This window comes from Meleagris gallopavo, chromosome 15, assembly GCF_000146605.3.
Source record: "Meleagris gallopavo isolate NT-WF06-2002-E0010 breed Aviagen turkey brand Nicholas breeding stock chromosome 15, Turkey_5.1, whole genome shotgun sequence".
NCBI classification, from domain to species: Eukaryota; Metazoa; Chordata; class Aves; order Galliformes; family Phasianidae; genus Meleagris; species Meleagris gallopavo.
In genome coordinates this window covers 2,180,225-2,198,782 of record NC_015025.2, presented here as the reverse complement: position 1 = coordinate 2,198,782, position 18,558 = coordinate 2,180,225, and the positions used below count along the sequence as shown (strand labels likewise).

The window sequence follows — 18,558 nt, the reverse complement described above, 5'->3', positions numbered from 1 at the left end:
AAAGAAACACGTTTGGTCATAAACTAATTTGACAGGAAGAAGCCATTAACATTCTTGTCTTTAAGACCACCCTGGGTCTGTAAAACTGACACAAGCAGTTTGGCTAAAACTCACTCAAAAGAACACGTGAGCCAAAACTCAAACTACTCCACAAACGTACACTTCAGCATGGCTTTCAAGGCCTTTCTTCTCAACAATACGTCATTAATATTGATGGCTTATAGCAATACATGTCCTCTTTGGACGCAACAACAGAGTGATCAGATTTGGCAAACTAGGGAAAGCACTGCTGAGGAGCAAAGTGAAGGGGGAAAACACCCTTCATACCTGTCTCACCTTTATGGAAGCAGTGGTGAAAGAGTTTGGGATAGGCTAAGGCTGATGGACAACGGAAAAGGCTGCTTGCCTTTAAGTGACACCTGGAGTGGATGGCAGATAAAAACACTTCTAGAACAGCCTCATGACTGGCTTTGCGTTTTCCTTCTCCATTCACTCTTTTCAGGAATAAGACTTGTGCTTGCATTTTGAGGCTGCCTGGGCAGCTATGGGGAAATATGTTTTAAGGTTGGGAAAGCAGAACCAAGTACAGGAACTACCCAGTCACAGCACAGCTCAGAAGGCTGCAATTCACCCATGCACCAAGCAGCGAGGGAAAGTCTTCTATTCTGGTCTGGATAACCTCTGAAACATTCGGATGCTTTTCCAAATCCTTTTGGCTTGGAAACCAGGCTGGCAAGCTCCCCAGCAGTCTGATTTTTATTTTTTATTTTTTCTTTTTGGCTGGTTTTCCAGTGCTTCCTGTTTTTGGCTGGGATGGAAATACCACAAGAATGGTCTTCCTTGAGTATTCCAGAACTTTCACTTCCAGTCCCACCTCAAGCTAGGGTGTGCCGAAGCATGCGGAAAAGACAGACTAAGAAGCACTGCCTGATGGCATGGCAGCCTGGAGCTCCTCGCTGTGCATGCTGCCTGCAGGGCTCGGTTGCTGTGGGAGCAGCAAGCTACCTCTCTGGCAGCAAACTGCTCTTTAACCAGCAGACCATAGAGCTGGGTCACATGGATATGCATTTTTAATGTTCCCATTATCAGGGTCTCCGAGTTCCTCTACAAACAGCACAGCTGCGGTTGGTTTTCATCTCTGAAGGGCTTTATTTTTCTCCCATTTCTTCCCTTAGTTGAAAGTCCCTCTATAATGCTCAAGGCACAGACAACATGTACTGCAGAAATAAATAACATGGAGCTCAACAGTGCTTACCCCCAATTTATGCAGTCAGTAACAAATCTCTGATGGGACTGAATTCACTTTAATGAGCATGCACTTCTTGATCCAGGGACCAGCTCTAGAGAGCCAAGCTTCAATTGCAGCATCAACCACAGACAGTGCTGATCCTACAAGCAGAGCAGGCTGACCCACTGCTGGGCAGCAGCTGGGCACAGGGGCTGGTGCTGCTGGTCTCATGGCATTGCTAGAGGTGTTAAGGCATCAGTAACAACGCCTAATGTAAATTGTATACTTTTCATCATTTTGTTTACCTCAGAGTAATTACATGGTCACACTCTAACCTATATTCTCCCCCAGTGGCCCCACTGCAGGCGCACACACTAAGCTCAGATACTTTAAATAATTACTGACATTAATAAAGAGCCTGAAATCCCCAATTGCTATGAAAGCAAATCAGTGCAGCACACAGACAAACATCAACAGCAGCACCTATAGCTTGCCCAGAAGGGATGACAGAAGGGCATGGCATAGGACAATTTCAGGGTTTCCTACCTGAGATTATGGAAGTCTCTGCTGCTCCTGTTGTAACACACAAGTAGAGAATGATTCTCTGAGGAACACTCCACTAAGAAATCCCAATATATTTCTCCGCTCACTTTAGTCAGTGCACTCTACAGCGTTTGGGGGTTGTTCGATGGCTTTTTTGAGAATATTGATTCAAATATTTGTCACCCAGGAACACAGTAAGCAGAAGTTCTCCAACACATACACTAGAGCACTAATTCACTGACTTAATCCCTTTTTTGCATGTTTTCATTTGTTCAACCACAGGAAATTACCATCTGCTATTCACTGATGCTGGCAATCTGCATTATATTCTCATACTTACTCTGAGTGCTGGAATGAAGGAACTCTTTTCACTAACAAACAATCCAGGTATGTGCTTCTTTCCCTAACTGCCTCCAGTAGCATACAACAACCTGTTAAAGAATAACTGCCCCTGTTACAGACTGGTACTGCAGAAGTTCTTCAAATTCCTTGACGAAATTTTTCAGATCTAGAAAATGTGTTGAGACCCAAAAAGAGTTCACATATTTCCAAACCGACCTCAACTGCTGTCTCGTGTCTTTCTGAATCGGACCTTTAGTTTCTGCTGAAGCAAACTCCCTGAGGTGATAATACCGAATGATGCAAAGTGATGAACTACTGAAGCAGCAAAAGCATGAGAGAAGCACTTGTTCCAGGGGTTACTCTTACCTACCTCTCCGTAGCTAGAGACAGAACATTAGACAAAGCATTTGCAAACATTTATTCCCATTGTCAAGCATCGAAAACAAAGCTGAAAGGTTAAGCACACTGTTACAGATGCATGGGACAGGAGTTAAACAAGCACTTCAACACACCTTGAACTCTCAACGTTTACTTCAGACCCATGGATTTTTCTGTGACTGAAGTATGTGCTGAAGAACTTTGCTGAACAGGGAACGGTCACAGGATTACACATCCATTTAGAGCTGATGTGCTTGAGCACTTTACTGCACATATAAAAAAAAAAATCAGATAGTTTAAATGTAATCATAGTGCCTAAGCTTCAAGTTCAGAAATATCCTCCACAGTATTTGTTATTACAGAGTGAATGCGGGGTTTAATCTGTGCTCATTTTCACTCAGCTATTTATTGCATTTTGGATTTTAAACTTTTAAAACAGACTAACAAATTAGAGCAATTCCAGCCCAATTACCAACAAGGCTTTCAGCTTTATCTGAGGCTTTTCACCTCTGTTATCACAGAAAAACCATTCCCACTATCTAAATAAGCTCACTATTGCCAGTCATTGCAGCATACTATAAATACAATAAATACACATTTTAGCCTTCTGGGTCCAGAGGAGAAAAAAAAAAAGGGGGGGGAGGATGGTTGGATGGTTGAGGGGAAACCACGAAGGGGGGGGGGGAGGGGGGAAGGATGGTTGAGGGGAAACCACACTTTAAATGTCAGGCTGAGATTCTCTAACAACACAGTTCATGCAACAGCAGAGTAGATATGGCTGTGTTCTGGTTTTGTTTTATTTCACTAGAAAGCCATGCAGAATACAAAGAACTAATCTGGATAGCCATTCGGCTCCAGGAGCAGCAGAGCTGCTCATCTCAGACTGCCAGCAAATGCACAGCTGTATGCACAGAACAGAGCATAGGGGCACAAGGGAAGACCACACCTCTGTTCCCTGCAGGCATTCCCCTCACCAGCAGCCTCCTCTGGGGCCAAAACCACACCGAGGTGATGGGACCACGTCTGGCAGCCTGCACAGCTCCACAGGCACAGCCTGCAGCTCCTGGAAGAGCAATGGGATATCAAGCACATTTCCTCAGGAGTTACTTCAGGAGGTATCCTTTGCTGCAGCTCCTCTCATGTTCACGGCACTGACCACGGTCAGCCCCACATATATGCTGTTTGGATCACCTCAGCTATGACAATAGTGGGATACTACACACATTCTCCATCGGTTATTCGCCCAAGGATGGAGTGGCCTATGCAGCATTCTCTACAGACATAATGCAGTAAGGCTGTACTCTGCCACGCTGGGAATACACCAGCTCTGCAAGCCCACAGCATGGGGAGATGGGCTCCAATCAAAAGGGGGACAGATTCACATACCATGATGCCATCAATTCAAGCAGGGCTTGCACGAAACTAGAGCAATTCTAACTTGCTACAGAAGCTGGACTAGTCCCAGGATCAAGCCATCAAAAATAGCTCCAAGTCACACTTGTTTTCCCTCGCCTGGTCTTGCTTCAAACACAGCTTGGGCAGACCAGAAAATCTGGATCACATGCTTCTTTCTAAGCAACATTCTTGGCATTTTGAATTTCTGGCAAAGGAGGAAAAGTTGCAATTAGCACGCTAAGAAGACATGTATGTGTTGAAGCTAAAGCATGGACTTTCATTGAGAACAGTGGCACTGGGCCATGGTGAAATGTTGATAGCATCACATTACCTCTATTAATTGCCAACGTTAAGCCATTGCAGCCACATCCCTGGGCAGGTCAGTGCTGGCTGAGACACACCAAGGCCACCAGCTCCAGTGGGGTGAGGGCATCCACGCTGGTGGGGGACTGTCCTGTTAGAAAACAAAGCAGCACTAGGATCAGATACTTTGACATCTGCCCTCAACTTGAAAACCCTTCTGTGAGAAATCTTGTTTGACTTCAAATGAGAGGATAAGTGGAAAAATATATCATTTTTCTGCCCAACTGAGATACGCAGATCGTGCTATTAAGATGAACAGTACAGCTTCTCTTTCAACACTTGTTATCTAGCCAGTGCTACTCTTCACTTCCCTTTTCATCAAGAAATCAAGTCTTTTGCAGCTGATGAGCAACAGGCAGAACAAAGCCCTCATGTTTACAGCTGCCCTTTCACTGCAGTCACAAGCCAGCATTAGGGAAACAAAACAAAACAAAACCACTCTCACAGGGCTGCAGTGGACTCTTTCAGCTGACAATGAATATAGTGCCATCCAGTTTCTTCACACTATTTTAGTGGCAGGAATATTTAAGGGGGTGAAAAACAGAAACACCGCAGGATGCACAAGAAAAGGGAATTTTGCACATGCAACAATTCTTGTGCTGCAAACTTGATTGACAACTATGTTCTCAATAAACAGACCAAGTGTGTTCCATCAGTTATGCATTTTGAATAAGCAAAAGAAAGCTGCTATAATGAACTGAAGGACTAAACATTATCCAACGAGTTGGTGACAGAACCCTCCTTACGGGCATAGCAGAGGAAAGAAATGGCATTTCACTGGAAGAATAACAAATAATTACACTGAAAAGCCTAACAGCACAATTTTCAAAAGCACTTTCATGACTTTAGGATCGATTCCCTGATTTTGCAAGTAAAATTTGATTTTCCTCATCTATGTTACCTGAAAAACAAGGCTTTGGTTTTTGTTATCTCAATGTTTTTACTTAATGCACCTCCATGCCTCTTTGCAAAGTGAAAAGAAATACATATGGTTTGTAAAGTACAAAAATGATGACTAATATAACAAGCTCAATGAAGCAGGAGATTGCAGTGTTAACAATATTAATCTCACCACAGATGATCTGAGTACTCCTGGATGGAGTTCACCACCGAGCAATCTCTCGAATGCAATGCACTTCTGTTTACCGGTACCAGCAATGGACACATCATACACAAGTTATAGTTACACACAGCAGGGCAAAATCTCACCTTCTTTCCCTACAACAGCCTAAGCACTGTCCAGGATGTATTTTGTTCATAGCCTAAGGTCTGAGATTAGGTAAATTTGCAGTTATCTGCCAAAAGAGATAATAGATTTCATCTTAGATCACTATACATAAAGAGTGAAAAAAAAACCAACACCAAATTCACCTGGACACACCTCTGCTCAGGTTTCCACCTGTCCGGCTTGGTCATGCCGTGTTAAAGGAGAAAAGCTAGAAAGAAGAAAAACATTTTGAAGGAAGAAAGTGTTAAACGTCCCACAGATATTTCTCTCAGAAAGTGACTGTCATGGTTTCATGATTTTTCATTATCGGTGTTCCACATCATAACATCATGCAATGTACTGGGGGTTTGACTGCTGATGCTCAAGTTCCGGGTGCCTGTCCAGCGGAGAAGAGCAGCTACGTTTCCCCAGGGGGCTTTGCGGTCAGCGAGGAGATATAACTCCCGGCAAGGTCACCTGATGCTCTCTTCTCTGCCTGCGCTGCTTCGCTTGCGCTTCTCTGCCTGCGCTGCTTCGCTTGCGCTTCTCTGCCTGCGCTTCTCGCCTGCGCTTCTCTGCCTGCGCTTCTCCATCTCAGCGTTGTGGTAAGGCCGATCCTACCATCAATTTCACCATTCTTCCTTCTCCCTTATAAAAATTCTGTTGATACCATATTTAGTAAATTACTTGTTTTAACCTCAGATTGTTTGCCACTGTTTTCAACTTATTTCGGGGGTCCCTTATTTTCTTTTTTTTTTTCCCGGGGGGTCGCCGGGATCCCGCCGGATCCCTCCGCCCTTCTAGTCACGGAACCGGGCCGAACCAGCCCGTAAACCGTTGACAGTGACCGCTTGACCAACAATGTGATATAGCAATTATTTAAACCATTGTAAAGAGAAATATCCCAAGTTGAGACTTCGCTGGCAGTCTCTGGACACTACTCTTAGACACGGGGTTTGGATTTTGGGCGGTACTGTGTGGAGCCAGGGGTTGGATTTAGTGATCCTTGTGGGTCCCTTCCAACTTGGGAGATGCATGTGGTGGCACGGAGGCTCCCAGTGCTGCAGGCTGCACTGCAGTGATGCTGCTGGCCTGCTGCTCACTGCTCCCCAGCAAGAACCATACCAGTTTGCTGTTCTCCCTCACAGCTTTCCCATATTTAGACACTCCCCATTTCGTACCCCAAAAAAGCAGACTGAAGAAGATACGCTGCTCTTTAAAAGCTATTTACACAGCCAATTTTCCCCACCTGGTTTATCAAACCAGTAAGTGCTGCCAGCCAGCAGGTGGGGACAAAGCTGGAGGCTGCCTGCCCCATCTCACAAGCTTCCCGGGAGGAGATGGTGCCAGGTCCCACAACACAGGCACCAAATGCACACTTCTAACGCAGCCAAACTGTTTTCCTGACGTGGAGAGAAGCAGCTCAGCTTTCTCTAGCTGAGCCTCTGCGTTGCTCATCTGCAGCACAAGGTATTTTGTAGCCTTGAAGCCTACTCAGCTTCAAGCCACTGCAATTTATTTACTACAGGAAAAGAACTGCTGAGCAGAAAGCTTCAGAATACAACCAGCTAGAATGCCAGCTCCGTGCCCAGTCATTGATAAGAAAACAATGTACCTGTTACTCCATGTTGATTCAAGACGTTGTTGTCAAAGACTCCAGCAACCACTGTTTCTGTATCAAAATATAATGTGCATCTGCTTTTCAGCCTGCATCTTCTCTCCAAAGCTCTCAAGGTCTAATTGTACAACAAACTTTCACTAAGTAATGAAAAATCACATAAAACACTGATTTCAAAAGATGTGTTAGTAGTGGCCATAACTTCTGTGTCATTTTTAAAGTTTCCCCCCTTTCATCTTCCATAGCTTCCATCACACGTGCAATTGGCTTTGAACAACTACAAAACAAGTACTTTGCACCGTTTACAAGACAGGCATCAAGTACATTATAGATCCTGAGAAATTAAGAGCAGACAATTGAGCTGTTTTCTCAGCATCATGTTCATGCTTTTTATTTTTGTCAAGGCTTCTCAGAAGCAACGCAGCATTTCATAAACCTCTGGCAGGCTCTGGAGAGGATCTGGGTCTTTTACATGAGATAATGTAAGCTTTCTTTCTGCTCGCTTGGAGCAGGTTTTTTTGGGAACCACCCAAACTCACTTCAAAATATTTCGTCCATGTGCCAGAAATGGCTTTTGAAGTGCTGTGCCCAAGCCACAGGCGGCTCGGTGCCAGCAGGCGCGAGAGCCGGAGCAGCAGCCCATAACAGGAAGCGTGTCAGCACTATCTGTCCAACAAGAGGGTGGGGAAGAGACAAGGGAGTGGTGCAGACACTCATTGAGTGGAAAATCATCTGACATGTCCTAGGTCTAGGATCAGATCATGGATGGGTCAAATGACATCCATTCAACACTCGAGATCAAACAAGGCTTTATTCTTTCATATTTTTGGCCCCTGCATGTGAGAGCATGTTGTAATATCATGCTTTTTAAAGTGCAATATGCAGGAAATCATATTTGAAGGGTCTGGCATGTATGGTATTTTTACGAAGTTCACTTTTCCCTTTTGCTTTTCATCTGTTTTCTACTTTTTTTTTCCACCATGCGTTTCCTTCTGATTTATTGTTTTATTATTCTATTTTTAAAATAAGAAATATTTCAACTTAAGAGTTTTTAATGTAACTCATATGAAAATTAGTGATGGACAAACCTCAAGCTTTTGAGAGGTTTGATCTGGTTAGGAGAAGCATCCAGAAGTTCAGAGGCTTATCCAAAGCTAATCTGAAAATGTCCAAACCTCTTCGGTCTAGACAGAGGCACAGCCACCCGTTGGCTCAGGACTCCCACCACTAACTGGGCTCGCCTCTCTCATTGCTGCTCCCTTGCCGAACATCCAGGGCTGGTTCTTGCCAAGTCCTTGCTGAAGAGCACACAGGATACGCAAGCACACCGATCTCCCTAGGCACAAACAGGGCTCTTGGGCATCTATTCTGCAAAGCAACAAACAGATGTTTAAGTCTTATAGGAATCAGAGAAACTTAAAGCACATGCCTAAGGCCCCTGTTTAGCAGTAATGGTTTGCTGAGTTTGGGCTCACAATATGATTCTGACTTGTCATGTCCCTGCCCTCCAATTGCCATCACTGTGCTTTGAAGCTAAGCTCCAGCGCCTCAATGCACCTTACATAACAGCACCTATTTCATCAAACACAGAGGAAGGAATGTCTCAGTATTGGATGTCACATGCCAATCGGCCTGATAAGGATAGATAACATTTCTGTGACAGCTTCATAAAAGCCTTGGTGTATCAGCCTTGGTATCACCTGGAACTTGTTCTGTTCACTGCTTTGAGGAGTCAGACACTGAACTCTACTAAAAGGCCAAATACCATCATGAAATCAGGTACACCTGATACAACCACACCAATAAAGTTCCTTCACTAAATTTCGGTGGTTCCCAATATTCTCTAAAAATGAAAAAATCCAAAGTATCAAATGCCAACACTTTTCTCAGTATCACAACATCTCCATCTTGTCCATCTCCGGCCAGCAGGACTACATTCAAAGCGGTACAAACCACAATTTCACAGAGATAGCCTAAAGCTATTTTGAGACTCGTCACAAAATTTGCAGATCAGAGCTCAATAAACGCTGGCTCAGCACAAGTCATTCACGGAGAACAGGGGCTCTGCTATCACCAGCACCTGTCCTACATCAAAAATGAATGTGTCAAGGAAACTGAATGCAGCAGCACACAACTAAGAATTCCTCGTGACTATCAGCAATGAAAGGAAAGCAGGCTGAAGAAAAACTCAGGTAAATCCATACAAGCAGAGAGGACAAAGGACACGTACTGATCCTGAACTGGGCACACTGTAGAACAACAGCCTTGACAGGAATAATTGATTATACAGGTAAAGGACGCAGAAGTCTGGAATGTTTTTTTTCTGTGGAAGATTCTAGGGTGTTCCTCATCAAGAAAAAGGACAACACAAAGAAATCAGGATGGAAATAATTTGAAAATACTTTTAAAGTGGCCTGGCATCTTGGGACAAAGAGAAGACATCAGGATAGGAAGAGAGGACTAACAGTGTATGGAGGTGCCACAGAAAAACTGGGAGGTAACAAAGTCCTTGCTCAGACAGAAACCGCTGTGTGAGGTAGAAAGTTGATGGTGATACCTTCAGCCAACGAGGAGCACAGTGGGAGGATGAGGAAGGATGCTATCTGCAGCTCACACATACACACCAGAGGCATAGTCATAGCTCAGAGCTACAATTCCAGAAGTGATTATAAGGTTTTACTTAACAGTTCTGTGTGGGACAATTCAACTACTTCAAGCTCTAGCAAGTTGCTGGTGATTGATATATCAATACGTCTCAGTGACCTCAACGGTTTACAATCCTAAAAAAAAAAAAAGAAACATTCCATCTCAAATAGCATATAATCAATCTACAGAATTTAATCCAGCAGGCAGGTCCTGTAGCCCAATTCTGTGCTGGCAGTGGAGTCTTTTTATGAGCATTAGGAACAATCCCAGTTACAAATTAAAGCATTAAGACCTTTTACCACCTGAATTTGGAAGATTCTCTCTTACATTTTATTTAGAACTTTTAGAACTGGGGAAGAGGAGAAGCTGAACTATACACAGTTTTTTCTTGAGGCCCTTCTAGATGTTCATTTATCAGCAATACCGTCGAGTAGCCAGAGCTGGCAGACCAGAAGGACAAGAAGCTACAAGTCTTGTTCCACTAGCTGAGAGAAATGCCATGTCTTTGATCAAATAACAGCCTAACATCCACTCACATAGCTAAAATAAAGATCTTGGTACTGAGTTCATTCACACCCACTGAAACTCAGAGCAAACAGACTGGTACAGTCTATCTGGAAAAATAAATTAGAAAAGGGAAAGGGCAGAACACTGGAAGACTGATGGGTATTCTCATGCTGCCACCCATAAAGCACATTTCCTCCCTGCTCAGCGCCAAATTCTGTTTATCAAAAGGATTTATACAAGCTTTCTTAGGAAAAGAACTCAGCTTCTAAAAGGGTCTGGCTTTATTTAGGGAGCTTTACACCAGGAATCTAAATTCAAGGCTAGAAAAAGGAGATTCTTATGCAGATTTCAATGCTTTGTCAACAAGAAGAGAAATATATGCTTGAAATGGCAATGACTCCAATTTCAAATTGCCACTGCTTTGCTCTGCCCTTTATTTTTCAAAACAAACAAACAAAAATACATCTATTTCCCCTCTTCTTCTAACCCATTTTTCTGACCATGACATTGCAGAAAAACTAATCAGTATTAGTTTTCCAACACAGCTTCAGTATCAATGAGCCATGTTATGCATTCTACAACACTACTCTTATTTATTCCCTCTCCTTGGAGCTACGAGCTGCACATATGTATCTAACCATACACCATGGTGTTATGAGGTGAGGTTCATGAACTACACACTTCACTCTTTATCCTCCAGTGGTGTCCGATCCCATATACAGGATAACAAACACGGCTGCAGAATTCCCAGGATCGTGTTGTGATTCATCTATACTCAGACATTCTGGAAGACAAGCATCTGAGACCAGCCAGAAGTGGAGTGGAACAACGATTTGCCGAGGGCTTCTTTTGCAAAAAAAAAAAAATATTTTAAACATTCTTCATTTTTCCAAATATCAATTCAGCTTCCCACTCCTTTTTCTAAAGCTTTTCCTCTAAAGTGGATAACATTTATGTCTGACCCTGAAATTCCACGTGAAATGAATTATACGCCCAGTGATTTGAGCTTCCCAGAACAATAACTGAAAGACAGTTTGGCCTTCTTAAAAGAGGTGATTTGCAAGTCTAGATGCATCCAGGAGTGCCTTATAAGGCAGCCCACCAGATCTGCTTGCCATGCAGCCCAGCTAACCATGCGCTATCACTTCTTAATTTCTCTCAGCTCATTACTCCGAAACATCAGTCACACCAACGAGATGATTTCCGCAGCAAACGCTGACAACTATCAGCACTTCCCTCACAGGCAAGGCAGCTGCAAGGCAGTCTGGCCAGCAGACTGGAACGGCCCCAGTGGCAACACAGGCCCCAGAGCCCTGCCCTGTGAATGGGGCTGAGCCACAGTCAGAGCCAGAGACCCCCAAGCCCAATGGGGAGAACCACCAGCTCCCACAAATTCGGGCAGAAAATACACAGTCCCCACCTACGAGAATAGAAAATAAGGAAACAGCTTCCCCTACCCTTAGCCAATTCCTCTCCTAGCTTTAGAAGTGAAACTAAGAGTTCAAATGCCACAAAAAATGGGAAGAAAAAATAATCTGGTATTTCCCAGGCAAACCGCTGATATCATAGAATCATAGAATATCCCAAGTTGGAAGGGACCCACAGGATCATCAAGTCCAACCCCTGACGATACACAGGACCACCCAAACACACAGTCGTTCAGCTCCAACAGCTCAGGGCCATGCCCACTGCCCTGGGCAGCCTGTGCCGTGCCCACCATCCTCTGGTGCAGACCCTTTCCATAACACCCACCTGACCTTCCCCCAACACAGCTCCATGCTGTTCCCTGGGCCCTGTCGCTGCCACAGACAGCAGAGCCCAGCACTGCGCTCCGCTCCCTGTGAGGAGCTGCAGCCACCATGAGGGCCGCCCTCAGCTCCTCTGCTCTGGGCAGAGCAAAGCCAGGGAACTCAGCTGCTCCTCACACACCGTGCCATTAGACCTTTCCCCATCTCTGCAGTCCTCCTTCAGACTCTAATAGCTTTACGTCCTTCTTGTGTTGTGGTACCCGAACCTGCACAGGGCTGGAGGTGAGGCCACACAACACAGAGCAGAGCGGGACAACCGCTTCCCTCGCTTCCCCACTGCTGGGCCTGACAAGCCCAGGGTACAACTGGCCCTTCAGGCTGCCAGGATGCACTGCCAGCTCAGATTCAAGTTGCCACCAACCTGAACGCCCAGATCCCTTTTTTGCAGGGCTGCTCTCCAGCCCATTGCCCCTTAGTCTGTACATGCAGCCAGGGTCACCCCATCCCACATGCAGAGCCCAGCTCTTGCTCTTCTTCATGCAGATGGGGACCACCCTCACGTTTGTCCAGATCTCAGAGCAAGATCTCTACCCTCAACAGAGTCAACACTCCTCCCAGCTTAGCATCACCTACAAATTCACTTCATACAACTGCCAGATCTCTATTGGAATCAACTGTGAGAACATTCAAGAGAAAGGACCTTAAAATGAAGCCCCGCAGAATCCCACTGGTGACAAGCAGGACAACTGTCAGGCCATAGCCTTCCCTCACCCAACACAGCCGTATTTTGGTTCTCATGGGACATTCTTAGGGTCGCACTGCCATGGCCTTATGATGTCCCGAGCCACCTCCCTGCTGACTGCTATAGAAACAGGGACCCTGACAACAGAACACCACTCGCTGACCGACTTCTGTTGAGGAAGCACACATCTGAGACAGAGAGCTCAAATAGACACATCCTTCCCTCCCACTGTGGGAACTTCCAAGGAGGACAATGAATCCTCCTCTACCAAAGAAGCAGAGGCTTCTGGGGAGTAGCAGTGAGCCCAAGGCAATGGACGTAGACCCACCAAAGAGCGATGTTGAGCCCATAGAAGTGGACCTACCTCCTGAGAAGAAACCAAAGGAGGTGGATCCATCTCCATCAGGTACAGGCAAGCACTATAACATCATGATATGCTTGCCTGGAGATGTCGCGATATCTGTTTGTGGCACAGCAGGGGCTCTCCATTTCCATCTTGGCATTGAAGAGTCATCATCTGCCAGAGAGCCCCTGGGCCAGCTGCTGCTCTTCAAAATACCTCCTTCCACATCTCCCATCCTTATCCTTCCCCAAAACCTCTCACCTCTTCTTCACTGAAGTCTCAGGAAAAAGGCACCTAAGACTACAATATGATAATAGCGAGGTGGAAAAGTCTTTGGCTACAATAAATAAGAATGAGCCCAAATGCTGCAGCCACAGGTGCAGAAACAAAGGGAAAAAACTGCTTATCTTTGGAAGGCCTCAGGTAGACAGTGATCTCCAACGGGAAATACCCTCACCTCCACTGGCAACTCTTAAATGAGGTCTGGGAAGGGGTGGATCCTGGCTCCAGCCCTTCCAGTCAATCAGGTGCATTGCTGGCAGAGCACCCCTGGGTTGGCCCTGCCTTCCCACCAGGTGCTCAATCACTGCTTCAGGCCATGACTTAGCATTTCTATTACAGGGCAGGACTGGGAGTGGTGCCCTCTAGCTTCAGCACTGACAAAAAGGGAAAAGTCCAGTGGATGGCACCAAGCTCCCTGAAGCCTCCAGGCAAGTCCTGAGGATGTGGGCAGGACTGGGACTGGTGTCCTACATGCTTCTGCACGGGGACCATGAAAGGAGTCCAGTGAACAGCCCTGAACTCCCTGTAGCCTCCAGGTGAGCCCTCAGGAAGAGGATAGGACTGGGATCGGTGTCCTCTGAGATTCTGCATTGAAATAACAGGAGTCCAGAGCATGGCCCTGAGCTCCCCGGAGCCTCCAGGCAGGTCCTGAGGAAGAAGGCATGACTAGGAATGGTGTTCTCTATGCTTCTGCCCAGGGATAGTGGGAGGAGTCCAGTTTCCAAAGCCAAACCAGTCTTTGCCTCTGCACTGTCAGTACTCCCGAGAGGCTGCCCTGGGCTTCCTGGGTCCCCTCCACTCTCCCCATTGGAACGGCTCTGCCCTACAGGGTGAGGCCCAGCTCAGGTCTCAGTGCTGGGGAGGGGCTCAGGCACAGCCTGTGCTCTGTGTCGGGCACAGAGGGCCAACAAAAGATCGAGAGCCCCAAAGGACACGAAAGGCCTTGGCAGCCCCTGGTGCTGCAATGCTGACAGCCACACCTCGGGCTGTGGGTGGATCTGCACCAGAGTTCCAGTACCAGGCTCAGCGGATCATAGCGCTGTTCTGGAAGGGGCTGTGCGGCCCGGCACCAATATCTCACATGCCTGACACTGTACCACTGCTCAGGTCTGACTTGAGATCAGCTGGGCACACTGAAACTGGTCCAGGTGGCATCGTGGTCCCTCCTCAGTGCCTTTGCAGTGCAATCCCTGTGCTTTCGAACAGAGCTGAAACACAAAACTGCAGTTGTGCTTCTCAGGCAATGGGCTCAGCCCTCCACTCGCAGTTTGGTTCAGTTGGGGTTGCAGAACACAGTCTACAGCTGCAAGGGCAGATATCAGAGTAAATTTAAAATGACTGCATTAAATAAAACCCAAAGATGCAGACAGAGAAAATTGGAATGTTGTTTGTTTTAAGCAAATGAAGGGAAAACATTCTGAGAAACATCACTGCTGTGAATTCTGCTTTACTGGTCCTCACTGCTCATTCATACAACTGAGAAAGAAGATTATGAGGGAAAGGGAAAAACCTCTCTGTTGGCCTTCTGGTTTCAGGGTAACTGACACGGCTCTGATGGGCAGCACGGCAGCGTGCAGCTTCACCCACTTCATCCACTGTGGCCAAAGCAGAGAGCACTGCCTGGTTTTTAATCACACCATCCATCATCTCAGCTTCCTTTTGCTCTCCAGCACTTCTCTTCCCATGCACCACTCAAGTCACTCCTCCTGTCCCCAGAGGCGTAAATTAATTTGTTTCCTTTTTCTAGCTTCTTTATTTCACGGCCTCTGGAGGGGACAGGACAGCCCCCAGCACAGCACCAGCATCATCCTTTGGCTCTGTTTGTGGGTTTTTTGTTTTTTGTTTTTTTCCCCACTATTACACTATCAAGCAGAAAGAACAGTAACTATTTTAGAGTGGTGTGATTTGAAACCATTTCTTAAGTATAAGGACTCATTACATCCATTGTTGCTATATAATTTATTATCTCAACATACCTACTAACAGAGCAAGGCTACGTTTTTCAAGCACTAGGGAACAATGAATTATGTTAGCCCACCCAATCGATGGCTTCAGGGCACTGCTCATTTAGGAGGGATAATGAAAACAGACAGAAAGCATAAATCAGGCATGTGGTAAACTAAAGGAGAATGCTTTATATCTTCTTCTAAAACTCACTGCAACAAACAGTTCCTGATTTTTGTCTGAAGTGTCCACTGCTGCCCACCCTCATGCATCTCCTTGGATTGCTTTGTCTCTGGTGAAGTCAGCCCTTGTACTGACTCCCAAAGCACAAGTGGGGCTCGAGTAAGAAAAGCTCTGGATCAGCTTCAGATAATTACAATATTTACTTAGATAGGTACTCAGAGATCTAATTCAAGTGCATGAATGTAAATTCAGACTCTCAAAAAGCAAACAACATCCACATGACTCCATACAAACCCACATGAGCTGCTAGCTATTGACAAGGAAACTGTTGGTAGCCCAACAGCAAACAGTAATGGAAACTGTTGTGAATGAAGGCCACAGCAACTACAGAGGAAGCAGCTCTTGCATGTTTTGGTGCTACGCCAATGAATGTGAATCTGACTCCCTGCATCCCATGTGCTGCACATAAAGCTTTGGGGTTTTTCTTCCTTTTTCTAGTGGGGCAGGACTTCTCTCCTGTCCTATTTTGCAAGGTACGTTCAAGTGTCTTTTGCTTGGCACACACCAATGGCTCTGCCAAGGTCAGGGGGATAATCGTTGCTTAAGGAAAGCAACACAACTACCCCTGTACTACCTAAATGAGGCCAGATGTTTAAGTCTATGGCTTACTAAGGTCTCCCAGGCCTTCTCCTTGGCATCACCTCTCTTTTTCCTAATTTTTGCTCACTACATATTTCCAGAGTCCCAACTAACTTCAGGAAGATATCCATGAAATTGCATAGCTTTTACTCTCATAAGTAATGCTACCGAAGTAAACGTTAGTATTTTTTTTTGTAAATTTGACACTTTCAATTATCTAGTGTTTCTCAAACTAAGATTTACCTTTTACATTGAATTTAAAGATTACCAGAACAAAGGAATCTTTGCACACAAGAGGAACAGACTCCTGCATTACCATAGTTTTGAATCAGTCAGATGTTATTGGGGCCCTACGTGATCATTACTGAAGGTTCCTAAGCACAACTTAGCATAAAATTCCCCCAAAACTAGCAAAGACATGACTTCTTTTGAGAAGTTTCACAATCTGCAAAACATATTGCTACTCAGTTCAGCATCCACAACTCTACAACAACCATTTGCTTGAATATTGTTAGGTACTTTTTCAGGTAGAGGGAGGGGAGAGGAAGTGAGTTTTTTAAGGTTTGCAATAAAACCAGTTCAACACATTCAATGTCAGTTGATCTTTAAGTATTTTGAAGCTCACTGATACTTCCTTTAACTTTTAGAGCGGAAATGCTCTGGCTTATACTACAAGTATCTCACCTTGTAGCTCTTCCCTCATACACGCACCATGGTGACATCTGCCATCGAAGAGCCAACACGGAGCAGAACACCATAACTATGTAACACCATAAGCTACACACAAAGCAGCAGGTCTTTCTACTTGTTGTAGAGACATCCCATAGCTGGGGAAGGCTTTATTCCTTTCTCTGTCAAATCCCTATCTTTACAATGAAGTACACTTTTTCAACCTGCAAATGTATTTATAAGGAAAAGCCTCAGGAGGTTTATTTTGGAATGACAATTTATATAAAGGACAGGAATTACTACAAGGATATTATACAGGTTATTACTTTACTTCTTATTCCGAAGAGCACCTTGCATTGTTTAAACCAAGAAAACTTACAACTTGACTTTTAACAAAGAAAAAATGATCCCACAATCCATATCTTACTGCTACATTAGACCCAACTGTCTGAAACAGACCTGTGTGCCAGGAGAACACGATCCAAAAGACTACATCTATTCAATTAGCTTTGCCAATAAGCACATCAGTGAAGCCATGCAGTCTCCGCTGTCTTTCACAGGACTCAACACAACCAGATCCGGGGAAAGAGATCGGACTCCTGCAACAGTAAACACACTGCATAGCTTGATTTCTAAAGGTACTTAGAAATCAAAAGTATAGAAATGCTGCCCATATGAACTGTCCCCAAATTAGTAAGCCCCATGAAAGAGCTGTACCTCAGGCTATGAGGTGTTCTGAAATATCACAGACTTAGAGTTAAAGGACAGGTATTCAAAAGATTTCCAGGCTCTGTATACTGAGGTCTCATGAGATTATATTGGCAAACAATTCACAGCAAGAGTGGCAGGCTCCGAGAGTGCTGAATGCTGACAATACAATTCCACCTGCATTTTGTAGATCTCTGCAGACCTCCAGGACTGCACCTCTCAGATCAGAACTGCAGTTTTCGCGCACATTCACAGGGTTTGTACCTTTTCTGGCCCTCTGAAGTTATAAAGACAAATACTTTTACATTACTGCAAAAAAAAAAAAAATTAACACTGACAGGAAAGACATTTGCCTAGAGAAAGTCAGTGAGATCAGAGGAATTAATAACACTAGTGATATACACAAGCTAACCAGGTTCTAAATACCCTCACACAATCCGGTCATTGTCTTTAAAAGCTCAATGGGTATCTGTATTGATTTATCCCAGGTGGAAAAAAAATCCACAGTAACCTACATCTGGTACAAGTGTGTTCAAACAGATATTAAAGAGGAAGAGTTTTTCTTCTGACTGATGTGCACAATGAAAGTGCAATTATACAGAAAGAAATACGGTACATCCAAGAGAACATATGTTTGAATTGTGATGGATCGTCTGTGACACTAATCCCTGAATACAGCAATCAGACTATTGACCAATTATTGTAATATGATAGAAAATGAAGCAAGCAGAACCTATCCGGGACGGTGAAATCATAGGCTTTTCACATAGTCTTGCAATTTGCTACCTTCTCATATTCTCCCGATCATTTGCCAAGACAAATCAGTTAAAATCAACGGACCTGGAGCTGTGTAACAGAAATTTGGTGTGTTCTCCCTAAATGTAAAATTCATTGAATCTTTTCTTTAGTTTTAAATATACTGACTCTCGAGAACTATGAAACGGACTCTTTCCAAACTGGAACTCATTCCTGAACGTCTGAAGTTTAATCCAGCTTCCCAGAATGGGGCAGGCTATGCTCTCCATACAGAAAAGGCAGCAGCAGATGACAATGGAAAAAAAAAAAAAAAAAAA

The 18,558-nt window shown here is 44.7% G+C and overlaps 2 long non-coding RNA genes across 3 annotated transcripts in view; both read right to left on the bottom strand.

Annotated features, from left to right (window-relative positions):
* LOC116217203 overlaps positions 1-3,117 on the bottom strand; it is a 4,104-nt gene extending 987 nt beyond the window's left edge. The window contains exon 1 of the long non-coding RNA XR_004161382.1: positions 2,626-3,117. This is a non-coding gene — a long non-coding RNA (uncharacterized LOC116217203). The remainder of the gene's footprint in view (positions 1-2,625) is intronic.
* Positions 3,118-3,141: 24 nt separating this feature from the next.
* The window catches only part of LOC116217202, a 45,327-nt gene continuing 29,910 nt past the window's right edge, over positions 3,142-18,558 (bottom strand). Inside the window, exons 1-5 of one of the 2 annotated variants that reach the window (XR_004161380.1) lie at positions 12,747-14,748; positions 7,072-8,442; positions 5,621-5,685; positions 4,218-4,340; positions 3,142-4,091 (exon numbers count right to left, since the gene is read on the bottom strand). This is a non-coding gene — a long non-coding RNA (uncharacterized LOC116217202). Of the gene's footprint in view, positions 4,092-4,217; positions 4,341-5,620; positions 5,686-7,071; positions 8,443-12,746; positions 14,749-18,558 lie in introns of those variants that run through there. The other variant, XR_004161381.1, reaches the window with a different exon arrangement.